At 40.4% G+C, this 8,762-nt stretch overlaps 1 non-coding gene across 1 annotated transcript; it reads left to right on the top strand.

Annotated features, from left to right (window-relative positions):
• The first annotated feature begins 6,555 nt into the window (after positions 1–6,555).
• TRNAS-GGA (transfer RNA serine (anticodon GGA)) lies at positions 6,556–6,627 on the top strand. The gene has a single exon. It is a non-coding gene; the product is annotated as a tRNA-Ser (tRNA).
• Positions 6,628–8,762: the final 2,135 nt, after the last annotated feature.

Here is an 8,762-nt window from a genome sequence, read left to right as displayed (position 1 = left end):
TAGCAAGGCATTGGCAGTCATACAAATGAGCAAGTGATGCCTAGGGCTTAAGAGTGTGGCCTCTGAAGACACATCGCCTGGGACCAGCACCTCCCTCCCTTCACTACTATTATATAGCTGTACATCCTTGGAGATTTTCCTTGGGATTGTTATTTATAAAATGGGCATCATAATAGGGTTAGGTGTGAAGATTAAATAAGCCATTGTATAAAATGTTCACAATAGTACTTGATGCAGTAGGAACTCAATAAGTATTATATATCTCAATTTTTAAAAATTAGACATGAATGGGTTGTAATTTTCTGTAGTTTTCTTCCTAAATCCCATAGTTTGGGATTGAGCATGATGAGACCACATTTGAATACTCCCATCCTTTTTTTTTTTTTTTTTTGGTTTTGGTTTTTTTTTTCTCAAATAACCCTAGGATTGTCCCTACCCAAAAAAAGTGTCTGCTCTTTTAAAGATAGCTTAGTATATGAGGGACAGAAAAAGGCAAAGCAGAGATTTTTCAGGTAGGATCAAGTGTTCATATATCGTACCATATAATCATTGGGTTATTGTTGAGTTAGTTGAGTTAATATGTGTAAAGTGCTTGAAACAATGCCTAGCTCGAGTGTTATCTGCCAAGAGAAAGAAGAGGAAGAAAGTAGCAAGGAATCTGGAGAACTAGCTCCAGTTACCCAGATCAATACGAAATCCTGTTTTCTCTTCACCACCTTAAGGGTTCATCCCCTTGCCTCCAGTTTTCCTGGGCACATCGTGCCCCGCTGCTGAAGAACCATGGGAGTGCTAATTGTCCTGCCTGGAATGCTCTTCCCGCAGTCAACCCACCCCCTCTTTCAGTTTGCAACCTCTCTTCTTCCTTCAGATCTCTGCTCAGCATCTCAGCTCAGATGTTGGTTCTTCGTGGGAGAAGATTTTGTTTTTTGTTTTTTGACTTCTCAGTTAGGTCTTGAGTTCTTTTATAAAGAAACTTGTCTTCAGCCATAATCATTCGGTTAGTCTGTCTACTCGTAGTTAGCAATCTGTGAATATTTATTAAACAATGAAAGAATAGTGCTCCTATTCTCACATTTTCAAAGTTTTCTCCTCCTTCCTGACTCCTTCACTGTTCATGCCTGGCCTGTGACTTAGAGAAGTAACCAGAGGAGAAAAGGGACTGGGACTGTATCATCCTGTGGCTGCACAATTGGGGCAAAGGCAAAACAGGCCTGAAGCTCATTAAAAAGTGTACAGTACAAGAATTGGGAGTATTGGTAAAGACTTTCTAGTCCAGCTTCTTTGGTATCGACAACACAGGAAAATTCAACATTTAGTCAAGAACTTTAGCCAGTTACTTTCCAGACCACAGCTTCATATACAAATAAAAAAATGTGTTTGAAACTGTAAGAGCTTAAATGTGACTCATCAACATCTGCTTAAAGTAGTTTTTTCCTCAGAGACAAAAAAACCACTTACAAGGACAGAAAAAATTCCCCCAGCTTAACACATGACAGAAGAAAAGCGTTGTATGGCATTTTTCTTTTTTAATTCCCTCATTTTTCATCTCAAATGACTTTATCATGAGACTCCTGTGAGGAATGTTTGAAAGGATCTATTGAATCATAGCTGTAGAGTCCATATTTAAGTCTCCTTTAATTAAGGGAATAATCAAAGTCACATCTACTTTCAGTAGAAAGTTATGACATTTTGATATTGACCTAGAGAGTAACCCAAATGTTAGAGGACTCTAGCCTCAGGGGAGAAAAGAAAAATCAGTTTGTTTTGAGAGTGTTTGCCTTTCGTCTTTCTCCTCTCTTTCTTCCTGACAAAGAGAAAAGTTACCTTGAAGCTGACTCCTTGGTACTCAAAGCGCTCCATAAACATTACTCAAGCGCATGGGCCATGCACTGTTTCAAACATTCTTTACTTTCCTTGTACATCTCATTCCTTCTGATAAAAATAAACGGCAAAACATTTAATCAGAGGCCACAATTATTGTTAATAAACCAATGTCCTTTCTCAATGAGGTAATAACATCCTTTATACATTTAAAATCCAAGTTCCCAGAAAGTCCCTTGGGAATGACTCATTTGGGGAATTTCAGACATGGCATCAGACTCATGGATTGAAATATGTTTGAGCAGTTGAGTCTTTCTCTCCTTATCCTTTAAACAATTTTTTTTTTTTTTTTTACTGCACCTTGTGATATGTGGAATCTTAGTTCCCCTGACCAATGATGAAAACTGCAAGCCCTGCTGCAGAGGCAGTCTTAAACACTGGACCGCCAGGGAAGTCCCAGCTCTCCCTATCCTTTATGTTACCTTGTGTAGAGGGCTTCCTGTAATTGACTTTGGGCAGGGTTGACCCTGGAGAGTGAGTAACTGCCTGGTTACTGTCAGTAAATATGTTACTGCCAGAACAACCTAAGAAACTGAACAGTACAAAAAATTTGTGTAAATTAAAAGTTGCTTCCTATGATAGAAACCTTCAACAAAGCTAAAAGACAGAAGATAGTCATAAATAGCGATCAAAGAATTGCTAGATAGCATCAAGACTATATGAGGAATTTCAACAAGGTAAGAAAGCATGAACAACTCAATAAGAAACCAAGCAAAACTTATGAACAGGAAACTCATAGAAAATTAAGTGTACGTAACCCACAGACATTTGAGAAACTAGTCAACTTCATTTGTAACCAGGAAAATGGACACTGAGAAAGCAAGGAGATACAGTTTTCATCTGCCAGGTTAGGAAATATTTAAAAGTTTAACCTTACCAAACTTTGGATAAGAAGTAGGGAAATAATTATTTTTTTCTGTACTGCTAATGAGAGTGTAAAGTGGTAATGGCAGAATGGTAAGGTTCTGAGACACTTAAAATGAGCCCTCTGTGGAAGCAATCTGACATCTTTCTATTCATCCTGGAAAATACTTCACATATGCATGATATACGGAGAAGGCAATGGCACCCCTACTCCAGTACTCTTGCCTGGAAAATCCCATGGACAGAGGAGCCTGGTGGGCTGCAGTCCATGGGGTCACTAAAGAGTCAGACAGGACTGAGTGACTTCACTTTCACTTTTTACTTTCATGCATTGGAGAAGGCAATGGCAACCCACTCCAGTGTTCTTGCCTGGAGAATCCCAAGGGGGAGCCTGGTGGGCTTCCATCTATGGGGTCACACAGAGTCGGAAACGACTGAAGTGACTTAGCAGCATGCATGATATAACACAAGGGTGGTTACTGCATTATCATTTGTGTAGCAAAATGTTATATGGTGTTTTTCTGTTGTCTTACTCCCTAAACTGCAATCAGCAGGTGCTAGTGCCCTCCTACTGTAGAGATCCCCTAAGGATCCCTCAGACTCAGTGTCTAACAGTACCTGCAACTGCAGCCATTCTGCTGGGGCCATGACGATGGGAAATCACACAAGGGGACAAGTCAACAAGTAGAGAAAGCATCTGCATCTTTGAGGATATTGTTAAGCCAATGGCAGTGAACTTAGGAGCAGTTCTGCCTGAGGATTTGTTGCGGTAGTCAGTATTAAGGGCATTTTTAGATAGCCTTTCTAACAGTTCTTACCCAATCATCCACTAATCTCTAAAACCAGGTATCTTTTTCATTGACTTCAGTATTCCATACACTGTCTTCCTCTCCACTTCAAGCCCTGTAATCCTCCCAAGGATAGTCACTAAGGTAGGATTCATGAAAATACTGAAAGCTAACACTAAATATTAATTTTAAATATGTTATGAGCCCTTTTCAGGTGTCAAACATGATATACGTTACTTATAGTATCCCATTTAGTTGCCCAACAATTCTAAAAGTTGGGAACTAATATGACCTCCATTTTGCAGATGAGAAAACAGATGTGGAAACATTTAGGAACTTGCACAGGGTCAAGCAAGTAAAGAGTGACAGAGCTGGGGCTTGGAGCCCAGACCACTCTGACTTACCCACTGGGTCATATTCCTGTGCCACCTTTCTCGCAGCTTTCTGGACTTTGAAGTTGAGTTTCTCTCCATTAGGTGACCCCCTGATAAGGCCTCTCTAGACCATCAGTGTTGCTCCATTTCTGAGATCTTAACCCCTGAAAGTCCACATTCTAATCTCAACTTCAAGTCCTTCCATTTCTTTATCATCACTTATTTTTTGATCCTAATGGTATCAATGTATGTCTTAAACTTTCTCTTTTCTTCAATATATTCTCTCTGTTCTGGGTTCATGTGTTATGTAAGTAATATACCAAGCCATGTCAGTAGTTTTTCACCACATGGTATCCCTTACCATTTTTTTTTTCTCCCTCACTTCCGCTTCAACATCATCAAGCTTACTATAACCCAAAATATGCTTTCCCTGCTCTTCTTCCCTGACCATTGATCATTTCTGGGGAAAGTCGATGGATTGGGTCTACATGATATCATTAAGCCAGTGACCCTAAACTAATTGTCTAATTTCAGCTAAGCTGTCATTATTGCTCCAGAAATAATTGAATTCAGCTACAGTCAATGCTGTACAGCAGCCTTTCCATACGGCTCTCCTTATCTCTCAGTTCCCACCCACTCCCAGAAATCTCAGCATATAGTAATCACTTTCTTGTTTACCAGTAAGATCCAAGATATCTGATCGAGACCTCATGCAATTCCATTTGTTCCACCTCAGTATGTCTTGGTAATTTTAATCTGCCCACTCCAAGAGAGACCCATGTGCCCGCTTTTATAAAGTTCAACCAAGCCTCTATTCTTGTTCTTACCTATTTGCTCTAAGTTTTTTACTAAGATTTTCTTATTCCACAAAGGACTTCTCTTGATGGTGTTTCATTTGCCTTCCTTATCTGGAAGATTCTCTCTCCTTATAATGATCCTTCCCTTGACGTTATTACTTCCTTGTTTTCTTGTCTATTCTTTGGAAAATATCTTTTAAAAGCAGGCTACCATTGTAGTGTTCAATTTTCCTACTACTCAGTTCCTCAGAATCCGAATTCCCCCTTGATTCTCTTTCTGAAACTGTCCTCTCAAGATCGCCAATTACCCCATAATTGGTAAAGCCTACAACTGTTCTTGAGTTTTTATGTGTCATTTAGCAATGTTGAGCATTACTGTCCTTCCTGCACGTTTCTCATTCTTGGGACTCTGACAAGTATCATTCTGCTTCTGGATCACTCATCTTTTCTTATGTGTCCCTTCCTGGCCTCTCTTCCTCCTCCTATCTACAATAAACAAACACCCAGTAAGGTTCATCAGCCCTCCTTACTCCCTTAAGGTTCTCCATTATTATCTCTATGTAAATAATATTCTAAAATCCATACCGTAAGGCCCTAAACCCTAAGGTTTTAATACACAGAGCAAACTGCCCTTTAGATTTCTTCAATTTATATTTTAAAACATCTATTTTCTTTCCTTAAAAAAAATGTATTTATTTATTTATGATTGTGCTGGGTCTCTGTTGCTGTGCATGGACTTTCTCTAGTTGCAGCGAGTGAGGGGCTACTCTGTTGGGGCGCACAGGGCTCTACAGGGCAGGCTCCGTGGCACATGGAGCCCATGTAGCACATGGGTTTTGTTACTCTGTGGCCTGTGGAATCTTCTCAGACCAGGGATTGACCTGTGTCCACTGCATTGGCAGGTGGATTCTTAACCACTGGGCCACAAGGGAAGTCCTATCTATCTATTTTCCAAGTGAAAGAGTATTGAGAAAATTCTTTAAAGAACCCACAATTAATAGAGAGATTAGCAACCAAATATCGACTAAATGCAATGTAGTAGTAGTAGCAATGTAATTAGAATAATAATACCTAACATTTAGAATCTTGGCTTCATGCTGAATACATTCAAGAACGTATTGAATCTTCACAACAGCTCTGTTGGGAGCTACAAGTTCTATCCTCTATACATAAATCATCTCATAAATCTTTACAACTATAGTTGTTGTAATTATTCTCATTATTCCCCTTTAAAGATGAGCTGCTGCTGCTGCTGCTAAGTCACTTCAGTCGTGTCCGACTCTGTGCGACCCCATAGACGGCAGCTCACCAGGCTCCCCCGTCCCTGGGATTCTCCAGGCAAGAACACTGGAGTGGGCTGCCATTTCCTTCTCCAATGCAGGAAAGTGAAAAGTAAAAGTGAAGTCGCTCAGTCAGGTCCGACTCTTACCGACCCCATGGACTGCAGCCTACCAGGCTCCTCCGTCCATGGGATTTTCCAGGCAAAAGTACTGGAGTGGGGTGCCATTGCCTTCTCCCTTAAAGATGAGCAAGCAAGATTTAAAAAAGATTTAACAATCATGTAGCAAGCAGGTAAATGACTGAGCCAGTATTTGACCCTGACTCTGTAATGATGATGATGATGGTGATAGCTATCATTTCTTAGCACCTATTACATGTCAGGACCTGTGCAAGGTAGGTACGTATGTTATCTAATTTAGAAGTCTATGAGGTAGGTTTTTCTTTTGACATATTAGGAAACTAAGGCTGACAAAGATTAAGGTAAAAGCCCTAGGGTTACAGAGCTAAAAAACTGTACAATTGGTGTAGTACATTCAAAATGGCAACAAATTGCAGAATTGGAGGTGGGCTTCCCTGGTGGCTCAGAGGTTAAAGTATTTGCCTGGAATGCGAGAGACCCGGGTTCAATCCCTGGTTAGGGAAGATCCCCTGGCAAAGGAAATGGCATCCCACTCCAGTACTCTTGCCTGGAGAATCCCATGGAGGGAGGAGCCTGGTAGGTTACAGTCCATGGGGTCTCCAAAGAGTTGGACACGACTGAGCGACTTCACTTTCACTTTTCACTTTAACTTTTTGTTTCCCTACTAACTGAAGGATAGAATGGAGCCAGAAGTGACTAGAGGTATTCCCTTGAATGTCCCAGTGGCATCTCAAACTCAGTATCTAAATTTGTGCTCATTGTCTTATCCTTCTAACACAAATCTTTTTTATATGCTTTCTTCTGATAAGTCAAGGCTTAGAATCGCACAAATAGGGAATTAAATCTCAGTTCCATCTCAGTCATTCCCATTCCCTAGTCTCTGAATTGAAATTGCCTTATGTACCATTGCCAGATTTATCTTCATTAAAGTGAGTGTCTTCTTCAAAAATTTTCCATGTGTTACCACAGTATGGTCCAAGCATATCCAGCCTCTTCCCCTACTTCCTTACTTATTACTCTAAATTTCAGCCAGAATGAATTACTTATTGATTCTCTATAGAGGTCTCCTTGCTGCCACCCCACTCCTGACACACATACTCACACTTTTCTGCCTTCTTGATGCTGTTGTTGTTGTTTTTGTTTAGTCACTAAGTCATGACTTAGCGACTAAGTGGTGACTTAGTGACTAGTCACTAAGTCCAACTCTTTTGCTACCCCATGGACTATAGCCCACCAGGCTCCCTCTCTCCATGGGTTTTCCCAGTCAAGAATACTGGAGTGGGTTGCCATTTCCTTCTTCAGGGGATCTTCCTCACCCACTCACTTCCTCACCTCACTTCCTCACCTGTGTCTCCGACATTGACAGGCTGATTTTTAGCACTGAGCCACCAAGGAAACCCCTTTATAGCATTGCTGTGTGTTTTAAATGCTCTCCACCACCCCCATTCAATCTGTCAAAGTAATAAGTACATTAAATACTGTCTCTTCCATGAGTTTTTTTCTTGATGCCTCCAGCGGGAAATGATTTCTCTCTCCTTTGAATTGCCCATAAAATTTGCTTATTTTAATTATTTGTTCTGTGATATAGTTATTAATGAAAAATTATCTTTCAGTTTACTAGATTTCAAGTTCCCTGAGGAAAAGAAGTTTCTTGGTCCTTAATGTATCACCTACAATAAGCTGTGGGCTTCCCTGGTGGTTCGGATGGTAAAGAATCTGCCTGCAATGCAGAAGACCTCAGGGTTTGATCCCTGAGTCGGGAACATCTCCTGGAGAAGGAAATGGCTACCCAGTCCAGTATTCTTGCCTGGAGAATTTCATGGACAGAGGAGCCTGGTGGGCTACAATCCATGGGGTTACAAAGGGTCAGACACAACTGAGCGACTAACACATACACACACACAGTAACCTGCAATAACCTTATACACAGTAGGTTTTGAGAATTTGGGGGCCCAATAAATAAAATATTATTCTCCCTCTGTGTCAAAGCTAACTGAGAAAAGACATCCCACTTGTATGGTGGAGAACTATAAGCTTTATTACTGATAAAAACTAGATTGGAAAATAGGACCAAATAACTGATATCGTAGCTCTAAAATAGTATATTTACCATCTACCTGTTGTGGAAGAGCTAGACAAAGTCAAGTCTTCTCCGCTGGGCCAGGCCTGACACTGGTGGTGGAGAGCCAGATCTGAATGACAGATCCACTGATCACACAACCCAGGTTCTTCTCCCAACCCTCCAAGGTGAGAAGTGAGTGACAAGGCAGAGACCTGGGGTATTTGTCTTGTTGAAGTCCCTCCACATGAAAACCTGAGGACTGGCTTTGATGAAACTGTGAAATCTAAAAGAAGAATCTGTCTTCAACTAATAGACAACCAGATTAACCAGATTTATAGAACAAAGAATAGAAGAAAAATGATTTAATATAAAGAAATTAAGAGAGGTACATGAAGGTAATAATAATGATAGGGCTGGGGCAATATATGATGAATTTTACAATGATTAGGACACTATTCCAAGCCTGTGTCTTGTATTAACTCAGTTATCATACCAATAGCTCTAGGAAGCATGTACTAATATTACCTCCCCTTTACAGACAAAGAAACTGGATCTAAAGAGCTTTGAAAATTCATA

Source organism: Bos javanicus, chromosome 2, assembly GCF_032452875.1.
Source record: "Bos javanicus breed banteng chromosome 2, ARS-OSU_banteng_1.0, whole genome shotgun sequence".
Lineage (NCBI taxonomy): Eukaryota > Metazoa > Chordata > Mammalia > Artiodactyla > Bovidae > Bos > Bos javanicus.
The sequence above is the reverse complement of the archived record's forward strand: the minus strand, read 5'-3'. Positions and strand labels throughout refer to the sequence as shown.